General features: G+C 41.3%; 2 long non-coding RNA genes across 2 annotated transcripts in view; both read left to right on the plus strand.

The window, feature by feature from the left end:
- The window catches only part of LOC147304548 (uncharacterized), a 109,725-nt gene that overhangs the window by 35,484 nt on the left and 58,032 nt on the right, over positions 1–16,209 (plus strand). The window lies entirely within an intron of this gene.
- On the plus strand, positions 902–2,677 carry LOC147304549 (uncharacterized). The gene is made up of 3 exons (XR_015126980.1): positions 902–1,796; positions 1,959–2,455; positions 2,538–2,677. It is a non-coding gene; the product is annotated as an uncharacterized LOC147304549 (long non-coding RNA).

Here is a 16,209-nt window from a genome sequence, read left to right on the forward strand (position 1 = left end):
GTCCATCAGGGAGGGGAGAGGGCAGCCAATGATCTTTTGTGCTGTCTTGACCACACTCTGAAGCCTCACTCTATCTGCTTTGGTGCAGCTGCCGTACCATACCGTGATGCAGTATGTCAGCAGGCTCTCAATGGACGAGCAGTAGAAGGTCAGCAGCAGGTTGGAGTTCAGCTTGTACTTCCTGAGGACTCTCAGGAAGTGCAGCCGCTGTTGGGCCTTCTTGATGACCGCTGAGATGTTGTCTGTCCAGGAGATGTCAGCAGAGATGAGGACACCAAGGAACCGGAAAGTGTGGACCCTCTCCACACACTCCCCGTTGATGTAGAGGGGGCCAAGTCAGTGCTGTGTCTCCTGAAGTCAACAATGAGCTCTTTGGTTTTCTTAGTGTTCAGTGCCAGGTTGTTTTCTGAACACCATGCTGCCAGCTTCAGGACTTCCTCTCTGTACTCTGCCTCGTCTCCCTTCGAGATGAGTCCGACTACCGTGGTGTCATCAGCAAACTTGATGATGAGATTGTTGTTGTGGGTTGAGCTGCAGTCGTGGGTGTAGAGAGAATACAGGAGGGGGCTCAGCACACAGCCCTGTGGGGAGTCGGTGCTCAGTGTGCGAGTGGAGGAGAGATGAGGGCCGAGTCTTACAGTCTGGGGCCGGTTTGTGAGGAAATCCTTAATCCAGGCACATGTGAGAGGAGGGAGGCCAAGAGTGACCAGTTTGGTGATGAGGATGTCCAGGATGATTGTATTAAAGGCTGAGCTGTAGTCCACAAAGAGCATTCGGACGTAGCTTTGCCGCTGCTCTAGGTGACTCAGTACAGCGTGGAGGGCTGTGGCGATGGCGTCTTCTGTGGATCTGTTTGCACGGTATGCAAACTGGTGGGGGTCGAATTCTGGGGGGAGGTAATCCTTGATGTGCTGAAGGACTAGTCTCTCAAAGCATTTCATGGTTACCGGTGTGAGGGCCACAGGGCGGTAATCATTCAGGCTGGAGATGGGAGACTTCTTCGGCACTGGGATGATTGTGGCTGATTTTAGAAAGGATGGGATGGCTGCCTGATCCAGTGAGAGGTTGAAGAGTCTGGTGAAGCCTTCATGGGGTTCAGGAAGGAGGAGAAGTGTGAGTTCCATGTGACCTCGGTGGCGTTCTTGGCTTACATTATCGAGAAAGGGAACCTATGGACCGACCCGGAGAAGGTGAGAGCGGTGGTGGAATGGCCGGTTCCCCCCAACCGCTGGCAGCTGCAGCCCTTCCTGGGCTTCTCAAATTTCAACAGGAGATTCATCCGGGACTCGTCCTTCCGCTCACTAAACTAACCTCTCCCAAAGTACCGTTTCATTGGGGTGTTGCCGCCCAGCATGCTTTCACTCTGCTTAAAAACAGGTTCTCTACGGCTCACTTCGTCGCCCTTCCGAAGCTGCCTTCTGCCTTGGAGACAGCTCGACTCCTCACCACTCACGTCTTCCAGCTCCACGGGATCCCTGACGATGTGGTTTCGGATAGGGGTCCACAGTTCACCTCCCGGGTTTGGAGGGAATTCTGCTCCGCCCTGGGCGCCAAAGTCAGTCTCTCTTCCGGGTTTCATCCTTAGAGCAATGGTCAGACCGAGCGAGCAAACCAGGAGCTTGAGGCTGCCCTCCGTTAGGTCGTCTCCCACAACCAGTCCCTCTGGAGCGAACAACTACCCTGGATAGAGTACGCGCACAACAGCCACACCTCCACCTGCTCCGCACCGCAGCTCAGAATAAGATACGTGCGGATCGCCGTAGAACACCTGCCCCGGAGTATGCGGTGGCCAACAGGTATGGCTGTCCACTCGCTTTGTGCCTTTGCGGACTGAATCCAAGAAGTTGTCGCTTCAGTTTGTCGGTCCCTTTGCTATAGCAGCGATCATTAACTCTGTGTCTGTACGCCTCAAACTCCCTAGCAACATGCTCATCCACAGTGTGTTTCATGTGTCGCAGATCAAGCCGGTGCTCTCCAGCCCGTTGTGCCCTCCTTGCAGGCCCCTGCCCCCCCCCCCCCCGGCTCGTGGATGGCCAGCTGGTGTATGACACCTCCCGCATTATGGACTCCCGACGCCGTGGTAGGGGATTCCAGTACCTGGTGGATTGGGAGGGCTACGGGCTAGAGGAACGCTCCTGGGTGCCTCGGGCAGCTATCCTGGACAAGGGCATGCTCCAGGATTTCCATCGCAGGCATCCAGGTAAGCCTGGTGGGTCGCAGGGAGGCTCCCGTTGAGCGGGGGAGGGACTGTCATGGTCCCCGTGTCTGCCCGGCCAGCTCCACAAGGCCACATGTGTTTGGTGTACATTCTCCTCTCTCCTCCCCGCCAGGGCGGAGCTCACTGCAGGCTCCTGCCCTTGGCACACACCTGCATCTCGTCAGGCTCTGATTACCTGTTTGGACTCTTAAGGCCGGGACGCAGACAGCCTCACTGCTGGATGATTATGCTAGACACGTCAGTGAACGTCTGCCTCAAATCCTTAAGCTTTTTAAACTTGCTGCGATCTCTGTGTAACCTTATTTTCTCCTGTGCACAGTTTTCCCCGGACCCGTGACTAACCTGCTGTTTCAACCACTGTAAAGAAGAAGAGCTAACGTGTGTGTGACTCCAATCCCGGACTTCCCTTTCGGACCTAGGACCCTCGTTCCCCTCACTGTATATATCTGCACCTGGTGATTGTGTAAATAAACGTTGTTTTCCCCTGAACTCTGCTCTGCGCCTGAGTCCTACTACACCGCATGACAGTTTTTACTGTATGAGTAGTCTATCAAATTAAGTAATCTACGTATATCTGTTGATGAGTGCCTACCTTTTATGAAACCAGTTTGGTCAGGATGAATTAAGAGGGGGGTTATTTTCTCTAATCTCTTTGAGAGAACTTATTTTAAGGTCTACATTTATAAGGGATATTGGACGATAGCTTGAGAGATATACAGGGTCTTTGCCTGGTTTCAGTAAGAGACTAATACTTGCAGAGTTCACATTTGGTGGTAGTCTGCCCTTTTCTTTGATTTCCAACAACGTTTTGTAAAAAAGTGGTGCTAGAATCGTCCAGAATTCTTTGTAAAATTCTGCTGGAAAGCCTTCTGGACCTGGGCACGCTTATCAGGTCTCCCTGGAGTTCATCCTTGCGTCAGTGGCGAATCCAGTGCCATTGCTTGAGTGTCTAATAATTTTGGAAGAGTTATGTTGTCGAGAAATTGATCAATTTAGTTTTTAGATGGGTTTATTTGTGGTGTATATAAAGTTTCATAGAAATCCCCAAAAATTGTGTTTATTTTTTTAAGGTCATGTATTGTATTCCCAGATAAATCTTTAATAGCACATATAGTTGTTTGTTCTTTATTGATTTTTAAATGGTTAGCTAGAAATTGTCTGGATTTGTTAGTGTGTTCAAAATTTTGTCTTTGGACTAAGAATTGAGTCTTTTTCTTAATAATTTCATTTAATTCTAGTTTTGTTTTGCGTATTTTGGTCAATGTTTCCTGATCTTGGTGTGACACATAGGCTTTTTCTAAGGATTTGATGTTTTTTTCTAATTCCTGAACATTTTTGTTTTCTTTTTTCTTTTTATGTGATGAGAAAGAAATTATTTTACCTCTCATCACAGCTTTCCCTGCTTCCCAGAGAACAGAAGCTGATGTTCCGGGAGTGTCATTATAGTCCAAATATGAAGTCCACTCTTTTTTAAAATATTTAATAAAGTCTTCATCTTTAAGCAGTGATGTATTAAATCTCCAGTTTTTACTTGGCGTCGTATTATTCTTGTGCATTAGTGTTAAAGATACAGGAGCATGATCGCTGACAGCTATAGGGTGAATCTCAGTGTCTGAAATGTCACTCAGCAGTGAGCTGCTGACCAGAAAATAATCCAGACGAGAGTAAGAGTGATGGACATGTGAGAAGAAAGAATATTCCTTACTGTTGGGGTGAAGGGAGCGCCATGCATCGCAAAGACCAAAGTCGCTCATATACTGTTTGATTATATTTGTGGCCTGCCAATTACGCTGAGTTCCTGCTGTATTGAGCCTATCCATGTCTTCATTTAGCCCCAGGTTGAAGTCGCCCCCAAGAATAAGTGTGCCATCTAGGTGTTCAGAGAGTGTACTAAAGAATCTGTGGAAGAATGAGGGGCCATCAACATTTGGACAATATATACTTACAATACATAGCTTTTGATTGAGTATAGATAGTTTAACGATTAGGAATCGGCCCTCTGGATCTATAACTGTATTGAGTACTGTGAAATTAATATTTTTATGTATTAAAATTGCTACTCCCCTTTGTCTAGAATTATAACAGGCTGAGAACACATTAGGAAACTCAGGTGTTTTAAGTTCATTCAAGCCTGTGACAGGCCTGTGAGTCTCTTGTAATAAAACAACGTCTGCCTGTAGGTATTTAAGTTGGTTAAACCCTTTTAACCTTTTTTCTCTGGAGCCAGCTGCATGCACACTCCATGTGACAAACCTTAGTGCGCCCATAGTTGTGTGTGTATGGCGAATACCTTGACGAGGTATGGGAATCGAACTACTGGTTCCCAGTTCAAATCCTTAGAATTATTAGTCTGCTTGCCTATTGATCCTGCTTATTGGTTCCACTTGCGCTGAAGTGAACTGATTTCAGTTCATCTATCCAAGGAGGAAAATAGTGGCACAGTCTAGGGCGTGGGTATAAATATAAATATATTATTTTTATTGTTATTCCACAAAAGAATGAGGGCGAGATGATAAAGTTCAAACTGCATCCAGTACAGAAACAACTGTATTATGCTGTTAACACAACAGCGACTCTTGCAATCACCTGCTAATGCTAAGTTAGCCAAGAACCCAGAGTGATGTTAGCTGAGTGAATGCCAGATACCTGCCCAACACCCAGACCCTGAACTTCAACGGGTAACAAACTGATAAGCAGCAACCCGACGGTCTTTGATGTCATTGCCAAATCCCAGCCATGCCACATCTCCATCATCCCCATACATAGTGCTGTGTGGCAGGCAGGGGTAGGACCCAATCAGATTTAATGAGACAGGGAGGAAGCAAAACCGAATACAATGAACACGAGACAAGGGACTGTCAAAATAAAACAGGAAACATGAGACACAAAACAGAGAATTGACACTGGGACCGGGAAGAGACAGACGTGAAAACAAAAGTGACAGGTGAGACAGAAAGGAAACACAGAACGAACACAAAGACGACAGTGATTAGACGTGAAACGTAGAACACGGGAGAGGCACAGCAACAAGAAGCCAAAGACTAATAAAATAACTAAGAATAAGAAATGCAAATGATTTGGCTAGGAAACTGAACCATGAATAACTCAAAGAATCTAACAAAGAAACACAAAACATTGGGTGAAAAACCCAGGAACATGACACCCCCCTGATACCAGCCTACAGTTGAACCACCTGAGGTATCCTGTCACCTCTGCTGCCGTCAGCCTCCTGATAGTTCTGGTTCTGTTGTGGGCCTCCTGGCTGGTCCCCAACATCTCTTCCTCCCTGTCACCAGCCTCTGCCTCTGAACCTAGCCCAGTGGCTGGGCCGACCTCCTAAACCGCTTCACCCTCCCTGTCTTGCCTCTTTGCCAGGCCAACCCCCAGACTTTTTTCTGTTTTGTTTGGACTAGGAAGTGCTCTGATTTTTCTTCTGTTATTTTTTTGTTTTATTTTGATAGTCTCTTGTCTCTGGTACTTTGTATTTAGTTCTACTTTCTTCCTCTTGTTATCTCTAATTTGTTCCCACTTTGTCTCCCACCTTTTTCCTCTCCCCTTATTGTCTCCTTCTAATCTGTATCTCAAACATAGGTGCCCTAAGAATTACTTCTTATGCAATACTTATTTGTTTTGTGTCAACACTCTTTAATTAACCCTCTGGGGCGTGTCAAAATCACATGACCAATTTAAGACGACACAGCTACAAGATGCAGCGACCCAGAGTCTCCATTTCAACTTGGGTTAAAGTGCGGACTTCAAACTATATACCAGTTTTTGAATTGTGTCGATGGGCCACATAAAACCACAGTTATGATAAAAAATACACGCAACGCTTTTTTCTGAACAAAACAGTGGTGTAAAAACGGCGTTTTCTACAGACAGCGCTAGCAAACACTCTCCGCTTGCGAGTGAAAAAAGAGAAAGAAAAAACACCCCTTCCCTTCCCTATTGGTGTTAGAGTTTACCATGTCAGCCAATTAAAAAATGATATGGCAACATGTGTCACTTGGTTGTTTAGGGAGAAGGAGAAGTTTTAGGAGCAACACTGACGAGAGAAAGCAGGCAAGCGAGAGAAAGAGAGAGAGCGAGTTTTCACATGTGAGACATTAGTGACATTTAGTGTGTTTGGAGGTTATAGTTAGTGTGTTGAGTAGTTATTGTTTTGTATTGTGTGTCAGTCATACTGCTGAATGTCACACTTGCTCCAAAAAAGCCACTGAAGGCAGATTCCAGTGTAAACGCTGGACTGATGCACCTCCTGCTGTCAGACCTGCAGGGTTTAAGCCTGTGCTGTTCTCCTCTGTCTTATACTGAACACAAACTAGTTTTTGGACTGGCACAAATAATTTGTGTGCCTTCTTATTTGATGCAGCACACCTGATTGTTCTGTAAATAGATTTAAATGGTTATATAAAAAAAGTCTGAGGCCTTGGCTGCATTTTTAGGTAAATAGTACCATATAACTTTGTTGTTTGCAAAACTTGTGCATAATTTTTAGAAATGTATAATTTTTATTTGCATTTCAAGTTATGAAAATGATTCGTTAAACATGTTTGTGGGTTTTACAGTCAAAAATATAACTTTTTTCTACTCGGATTTTAATTTTTTTGTCTAAATTTAGATCAGCTGTGCTAATATAGTAAAAATGAAACAATAACTCCAATTTCAGATAGTTGAGGTTGTGCTGAAAATAGTGATACCAAACAAGGCGAGATGAACAATTTTTAAAGGTGAAATGTAGAGGTCAAATCAAAAGTAGTCAATTATACCCTGGAGCCCAGAGGGTTAATCATAAAGGCAAAACATTCTAATTGAGAATGTGTTGCTTACAGTTTGCTGCCACTCATTTAGTCAAAGAGCGAATGGGCAGTGTTGCAAAGTTCAACTTTATCAGACTCTTGCAAAGTTGATGTTAGTTTTGCAGCTCAGCTGTGGAGGTTCTCCTTCCACAGCAAATCTGTCAAACTTTCTAAAAATGTGAATTTATATTTGACATAATTGCTACAGTGCTGTAGTTCCTCTGGTGAGGACTGCCGCTTCCCTCTCTTCTCACCTTCATTGAACGTCCTGCTGCCTCTGCATCACCCAGGATTTTATTCCTGTTTGAGGCTTTTCTGAAGGTAATTAAGGCAACCACACATATTACTAAATAGCAGAACATAGCTGAATTTTAAGATGCATAAAGTTATAGCTATAATGAACTATACAAGTAAAGTGAAGTTAACAGACTTACGCCCACACTGTTTCTTCTTTTCCCTGCTGAGAGGTGGGAGGAGCATTTATAAGTTTGATGCATGTCTAGTAAATCTGATTTACTAAAAAACAGTACTACCTTTTAAGATCTTATCATTGTCTTAGGGTTTGCAATCAAGCATTATTTTTGAAACTCCTTAGTGTTATATCAGAAGATGCTTAAATGTCTGAGGTGTTAATGTTGTTCCTTCAGGCGACTGTTATCTTTCAGTTTAATATTGAATTTCAGTCATCTGCAGAAAAGCCTGGCTAAGCTGTGAATTTAGATGTTTAGTCTTCAGCTCTTTTGTGAAAGCACCAAGCTCCTACATGCTCACAAAAATGATTCAGATACTGATTAAAAGTAATAAAGTGTGTGTGCGGAGATTTAAAGTAGATGTAGTTTACATCTGTATCTTGAACCTGTATTTCTCTCTGTACGTAGTTTATATAATTTTGACTGATATAAGAATGAAATTGCTCTTATTGTATTTTAACTCTTTATTGTCATTGCACAATAAATAAATAAACAGCATATATACAGAATAAATTGTATGTGCAGACGCGCAGTAGTAGTACCACATATACATGCAGTAAATAGAGCACCGAAATAGCTGCTTGTCTGGTTGGCTTCTCTCAGTTTATAGTAAATATAATATTGTAATGATCTGGTTGAACTGGTATGTAGACTTTGACGATACTTGGGTGGAAGTGGACTGTGGGCTAAGGAACTGTTGCATTTCTTGAATGAGGTTCAAATCATCCTTTGACATCAATTTCTATCATATTTGATTTTTCATTGGTGTAGGTGGTTTTCCAATCTTTGAACCAAGCCTCACTAAAGTTATTCTCCTGTGAGGTTGAAACAATAAAACATTTGTCTAATTTTAGCTCTGCATGTATTTCTCAAACATTTGTGCCTTTCAAAAATTAGATTGTGTGACTTTGGTTTTAGTTTTTAGTTTACTTTGTTTTAATTCTTTATCATTAATAACGAATGATTTATTTCTTTAACCCCAATAATCTGATACTGACATAGTATCCTACCTGTTCCACGCTATCACAACAGGACTGCATGTCTGTTTTAGTTTGTTAGTGAACTGTAAAGTGTAAGATGCTCTGCACCTACAGTTTGTGTAAGTGAAGAGGACAAACTGGCAGATAACATTTGAAGCAGAAACACTCCTGAGGGTCATGACTCCAAAAAACGGAGGTTTAAACCACTTCAGCGATCTGTGCTTGTGAAAAAAACATGATTATCATGCTTACTGATTTTAATTTCAGTGTTAATATTTCACCATGTAAAGTTGACATGTCAAATATGATTGTATTATATATCATAAATTAGTAACTGGCTTTATAAAAGGGATCTCTGAAACTGAGACAAAATTTGTGTTTTTGTGAAATTAGAAATTAGCTTCAATACTGCTGCATTAGTGAAGTGTTTAAGAGAATTAACTGCTGCAGCTGTGGTACTGGTGATGTTGGTGATTCACTCATTTAGTAAAAGTAAGGAGATTTAACATGGGCCTTCTAATTTGTTGCATCTAATGACGTTAATTTAAAACAAAACAAAGCGTTTCATATTTACATGTTTGTATCCACTTAGCAGTCTGTGGACGGAAACACATAGGTGACTTGTCATTGGCTGGTTCTTAATATAATTGTCATTTTTTTGGTTTGCAGTTTCCGGCTGCTGATATTTGCAGCTGCAGCTCGTGGCAGTGTGTATTGTATGGTATGTCATTGCATTTCTGTGTTTGCTTCTGGTGATAGATGATTCACCTCTCACTGAACCTTCAGAGTCGATGGTTGCCAGAGTAGCTGTTGGCAAATCTGTTTCCACACTGTGCCAAGCGTTTGTACCCATCCACTGTGTCTGGCAAGGGAACTGTCCCTGGCATGTAGCCACCCCCAGTCTCCCCTTTGACAGTGATAAGAGGGCTAGTTTTGGGGGTGGAGGGGTGTGTGTTGTAAAAATCCTCTTCATACTCTCTTGCGGGGCGAGAGCCATTTACTTTGTTCCTGAAAATCATGCCCTATAACGACGAGTTGCCAGAACAGCCAATCACAGGAGAACTAAATAGATGTGAAATTCTTTATTTCTTTTAGTTATCCATAGTGTTAGGTTTGGAAGTCAGCGTGAAGGAGAAACAGCAATTAGACAAGAATTCCTCTGAACGGCTTTAATAGCCACTTGATTGGTTCCAGTACAGCAGCATAAGGGATGCATTTTCCCACACATTTGCTCTTACGCGCCGGTCCCTCAGAGCTCAGCCTCATCCTAAAAGGCCACCTAATGGTGAACACAACATCCCCCCTTACTTGAAAAACTGCATGTATCCATTAAAACACATCGATGAACATCAACCTTAGTTACCTGATGTATATGATGTCATAACTGTTATCACTTCAAGTTAAGTGGTTATTTAAGTACTCAAAACCAACAAAGTAAATGGGTATTTTATAACTCTCACAGTTGAATTTACTGTATAACAAAATTATCACATATCAATGACATTGCAAAGTACAAAACCAGTTGTTTCTACACAAACCTTCACCCTTAAGAGCTGCGAACAGCCCCTTCAGTCTGTGTGGACCCAGAGTCAGCAGCATCTCCCAGTACAGCTCGCATTGGTTCCACTACTGTAGCAAAGCGAGTCGAAGAGATTAACCCCAGAACGCACAGATGCAAGATCACATGGTGGTGGACAGTGTTGGGAAGGTTACTTTTAAAATGTATTCCACTACAGATTACAGAATACATGCCCCAAAATGTATTTTGTAACGTATTCCGTTAAGTAACTCAATGAGAGTAACGTATTCTGAATACTTTGGATTACTTAATATCTTATCATGCTTTTTACAACTACATGAATGTGCTATTGCTGTGTGATTTATTACTGTTACTGAAGGTTACTCTCCATACCAACACCAACTAGATTTAAATCTTAATATAAACGAGTAACCGTAGGTGGACATTAGGTAAGGCTGCACTTTTTGCAGCGATCTCGTATGTTTTCTTTTGTCTGTTAATAATCATGTGGAACTGCACATGACTATTTGCAGCTAGCAGGTTGTTCATGCTATCCATCAAGTCTATAACAGCATGTTAATGCGTGGAGATCCTGAAGGCTGCTCCAAAAACGATCAGATTATATTTTAAATATTTGTTCAGTTCTCTTCCAAACTCCAGCGACTGTCTATTGTAAGTTTTGAGTAATTACTACAATACTAATAAAAGTGTTCTAACATCTCACTTGTTTGTTTTTATTCAGGCATACATGTGTACCATGTTTATTAAGAGCGATGAAGCTTATTAGACATTATGAAACAGATGATAAGTAAAAGCGAATTCTGCCAAAGTGCTTAAGATACTTTTTTAAATGATCTTTTTTTTTCTTAAAGAAATCTAATACATCATGTGTAATTTTCATTGCAAATATTATTCACAGTTAAATTCGGAGGGGATGGAGCTGTGATGTCATCAAATACACTGCCATTCCAATTGTAGAATAACCCTTCTCGGGAAGTCTGGACTCCTGTGTGAACTTCTGAAGTCCGGGCTAGCGAGAATGCGAGTACGGACTCTTGTACTTGAGTATTTAGAAACGGCCTAACAGTCTGCAGTCTATGAACTAACCCCAGCTAACAATGTTAGCTCAGTGGCGAGTAGCCTTCATTTATACTAATAAGTATCACATATCAAATATCAGCAATAGTACACTGAAGATACTGAAGTTTCACCGTCCCATTCTTCTTACGAAGTGGTGTCAGAATTTCCAGGTAACAAATGCATTCCTGCCCGTGCACTGCTGCTCTGTTGTGCTGGCTCTGGGTCCATTGTGTAACTGACACCACCAACATTAACATGACACGTAATTTAGAGCCTGTTATTGCGTGTTTTGTTTGGATTTTCGTTAATCAGTATCAGAGAAACTGTATTGATCCCAGATGGAAAATGAGTAAAAATTATTATGTTTTTAAATTTCTTTTAAAAAAAGGGCTGCCGGTCACTCTCAGCTATGAGCCATGTTATTGCATGCTCATCCAACTGAGCTAAACCTGCGCCTAATTGGATTTAATCACAAAAATTGGAGAAGCAATGAAGAAGGGATAGCCTAACATATGAAACAGGAAGTGACCCCCGTGTATTCTATTTATTTCAACAAAGTAACTGTATTCTTATTGTTACCTATTTAAACGGTAACTGTAACGGAATACAGTTACTTATATTTTGTATATTAAATACGCAACACTGGTACATGTATTCCGTTACTCTCCAACACTGGTGGTGGGGCATCACGGATGGCTGCGCTATGATCTGTGTCAGGAAGAATATCATCCTTGGAGAGCTAGGAATCTGAGGCTGGACTGTCTAAATGAACATTTTTGCATGTTGAGAACATCACGCAGGCATTCATTGTGTCCTGCACAGAAGATCCTGCAACAGTTACATCATCGAAATAATTATGCACACTGGGTAGAACTTTAAGCACAGTTTCAATAACTTTTTGGAGCGCCGATGAAGCAGAGGCCAAACTGTAAGGAACACGGCAGTAGTGGAAAAGTCGTTTGTTTGTGATAAAAGCAGTGAGGTCATGACTGTCCTCGTGCAGTACAAGCTGGTGGTACGCAGGGGACAGATGGAAAACAGGTGGAAAACACAGAAGCAGCCCTGAGCTCACTCAAAAGCTCATCCCTGTGGGTCAAGGGGTGGCTGTGGGCAACAAAAGCTTTATTAGGTTCACTTAAATCAACACAGTCTTGGTCTGCTGTCTCTTCTTGTTGTGACTAAAATAGGTGAAGTCCAGGGAGAGACATTCAATAATGCCCTCCCTCAGAAGCAGTTCCAGTTCATCTGACACTGCTTCACGTCTTGTAAAAAGAAGACATCAGAGTTTTGTTGTACCTGCAATGTATCCTCACATATTTGAACTTTGTGCACAAACCAAGCAACAGGATCAGTGGAAGCAGGTCTGGTTTTGTTAGCATGGTCAAAACCAGGGGGTGGAATCATGAATGAGTGTCTATTTCAGTAATGCATACCCTCCTTGCACCACATTCCCATCAAACTTGGCAACCTCACCTTGAAAACAAGGATCCATGAAGCTGTCCATATGTGTGACGGTTTGCCAAGAAGTCATTCTAAAACATAATCTCCTCTATAAGACTTTAAAAACTTAGTTAATTACCAAAATATTTAGGATGTTTATAATTTTATCATTCAATTAATCTTTATTTATATAGCACAAATTCACAACAAAGTGCTTTTCATTGCAGCCTAAAGACCCTACATTATCAGAATGAAACCCCAACAATCAGATGACCCCCTGTGCACTAACATCGTTCTTCCTATGCTGTATTTTCTCTCAAAGGGAGCTTCTTAATACCTAGAGTGAATATCCAGTCATGTTGCTAATCAAATAAATGGGAATTTTTAATTTGTCCTTTAACTCACAGGTTACTAGCTTCAGCTCTGACATTAGCATCTTATCTGACTTAAGTTTGCTAATTATTATGCATATTAGTAGAGGAATGTGTGATCACTAATAGGGAGATATAATGTTAATTAGTTAGTTAATTAATTCGGATGTTTCTATTTAGTATCATGTTAATAACTGATGAAAGCAAACTTTAAGATGCATGATGATTACGTAGAAATATCTGTGGTAGTTCCTGAAGCCAGAATCAAGGGTGCAAAATGCAAAACTGCCCGTTTATATTTAATGCAAAATTAATAACCTGTTAAAGCATGCTTCAAGAAGTGTGATGATTACCTGAAAAGGAATTACGGCAGCAAAATGCAAAACTGCGTTGATTCCTTTTTAATACTACATTAATGAGTGATTAAAAAACAGTGTCCAATAATTCTGATGATGAACTGGAAATAATGTTCCCTCTAATGTTTCATGTGTCTGAGCGAACACACAAACTCCCTGAGCGTCCCCTTGGACCACTGTGAGCAACAGCAGACGTGAGCACTGTGGTCACGCCAGCATCCAATCCATCCAAGTTACATGTTTATTAAAGTAATCTAATTACAGCATTTATGTTAGACTACTTTTAATTAACTGCTTTAGCCCACTTACAATGAAAATTATAAAAATCGTGTTCCTGTCCTGTGCAGCATGTTAACACTATTGGAAGGAAAAATAACTTCAACTCCAATTTTGAAAACACAACTTTCTTTCTTTCTTTTTTTTATAAAGCTCTGACTTGTATTCTGAGTCTGTGGTCTGGGAGAAAGTCTGTAACTCTAACTAATTATATAGTTACTTCTTCAAAAAAGTAACTGAGTTTTGCAAACAACAAAGTATTTTGCAGCTGTTTACCTAAAAATGCAGCCAAGGCGCTTTTTAAATAAACATTTCAAACTATTTACAGAACAATCAGCTGTTCTGCATCAAATCTGATGCCACACAAATTATTTGTGTCACTCCAAAAAATAATTTCTGTCCACTATGAGATGAAGGAGAACAACAGCCTGATACCTGCAGGCCTGACAGCAGCAGATGTGTCACTGCTGTAACACCTGTAACACTCAGCAGTCGCCTCATTGTTCTGACACACAACAAAACTATTGACTACACTACACACTAACTACACACTAACTACACAAGATTTGTGCTAAACATCGCAAATCTCTCACATCTCAAACACGCCGTCACTCCTAAAACTTCCCCCTCCCTAAACAACTAAAGGCCATGTTGCCATATCATTTTTTGATTGGTCCACATGGTACATTTTTTCCACCAATAGGAAAGGCTGAGGGAGGGGGTTTGTTTTTGCTCGCAGGCTTTCGAGCGTTTTCCTTATAAAACGCAGTTTTTACCGTTTCTTCCTGCAGTAAATATAAACAACGACAGTATTCAGGAAGAAAACCAAACATTGCAGATATTTTATCATAACTCTGGTTTTACGTGGCCGATCAACACGATTTAAAAACTGGTATAAAGTCCACACTTTTCCTGTCAGTTGTTCCGTCTGTCCTGCTCACATCTCCAATGGTTGTACACGTTGTCATTAATAGTGATGTGTCAGTTGCGAACGAAATGAGCTGGATCTTTGACATGAACGACGCGAGCCAACTCCTTATCTTTTTTTTTCTTTCTCTCACCCTCTCTCTCGCACTTTTTTCTGCTTCACTCTGCATGCCAGCCTTGTGCTTTGCACTGGGCAGAGGGGGGAGGGGCGGTAGTTACACTCAGTAGCACAGGAACAGAGCGGGAGGGAGAGAGAGAGAGAGAGAGAGCCAGGGACAACAACGTCACATTAGAAAGGTATAGTAAACATCCACAACTATTTTCAGTTGCAGATGATAAAGGATTCAGAAAGTTTATTCATGCAGGCCCATATGACAGAGAATGTGCATCTTCTTTTTGTTTTCATATTTGATTGATTGATTGATTGATTGATTGGTAATTTATTTCAACATATTTCAATTTATATTTAATTGTGGTGTGGTTTGCAGTGTTTTGTGTTGTTTCACTTTAAATTTGTTCAAAAGGAAAAAGCTGAAAATTTAAATAGTTAAAAGTTGAACTGTGACTAGTTGGCTTTTGCATTATATGATTTATTTATTACATTTTATGTGGAGTGAATGAATAAAAGTATATTTACGGTGGCCTAAACTCCAAAACACGTACAAAAAACAACAGAAGTGCTCCAGGACACTAGGGGGCAGTGTTGAGCTTTTGTTACCTGGTGGCTACACAAGCCAGGAAGTATCAACGACCGGATTTGGTGTGTGGTAGTAACAGGTAAATGTACTTTTTTTAAAAAATTATTTGAATATATATGAGTGCTTGTGTAAAAATACACAAACAATACACACATGCTTTCGATTGTTTAATTTAAGTGATCTAGTAGCTCTGTTTTGGAAGTTCAGTTCATGCTAGAAATGCGTTTTGGAGTTTGTACGTGCTTTGTCTCTAGGGGCCACCGCATATATTTATATATAAACATTTATAAATATAACCACTTTTTTTTACATTAGTAATTCCTTTTGTGCATAATTTTATATTGTTGTTAATAATAAATAAATTAAAGCAACAAAACAACCTGAAGAGCCGGTTCGGAGCCGAAAGAGCCGGCTCTCTAAAAAGAGCCGGAAATCCCATCACTAGTCATTAACGTGGCTTCACTCCACATCAGCTGCTTTGCTAAAACACCGGTGTCGCACATAAGGACGCTGTCATAGCCTGTCAGCGATGTTGATTAGCTGCGTATATACGAATGTGAATCCCATCATTGGCTGGACTTTGGGATAAGGTGGCGTCATTGTAATCCCATACGGGAGCAGCCAGTCACTGACTAACACTGCAAAACAGATTTGTTAAAGTTTTAATTTTAATTTCAATTCAGGTTAGATTTTTTCTGTGTGCAGAGACGTGCCAGCAGTGCACAATTGCACACGCGCGCAGCTCTGTGAGTGGATTAAAAAACAACAACAACAAAAAAAAGAGTTTGCAGTAAACAGAGTGTCAAGTCTTGGTTTTAAGTACATTTGCAAAGAATAGTTCCAAATGGCAAGAGTTCAACAGTAATTTGAGACTCGGTAACTAAATATTCCTTGGAGAACTTGGTCTTCTTTCAGTGTCACTTCATTAACAAAAGTGCTCATATGGCAGAGAGTGTGCTGTCTTTCAACATGATGAGTGAAGCGATGCAATGGAAGTGAAGGAATTAACATCCTAGTAGGAATACCTCTTCACTTCCTTCGTATGCTTGCCTCTTCTCCCTCAACACGACTGCGG

This window comes from Aulonocara sp. 'chitande type north' Nkhata Bay, linkage group LG22 (genome assembly GCF_057382095.1).
Source record: "Aulonocara sp. 'chitande type north' Nkhata Bay isolate Kocher_YH1m ecotype deep benthic linkage group LG22, A_spYH_male_GT1.1, whole genome shotgun sequence".
Classification (NCBI taxonomy): Eukaryota; Metazoa; Chordata; class Actinopteri; order Cichliformes; family Cichlidae; genus Aulonocara; species Aulonocara sp. 'chitande type north' Nkhata Bay.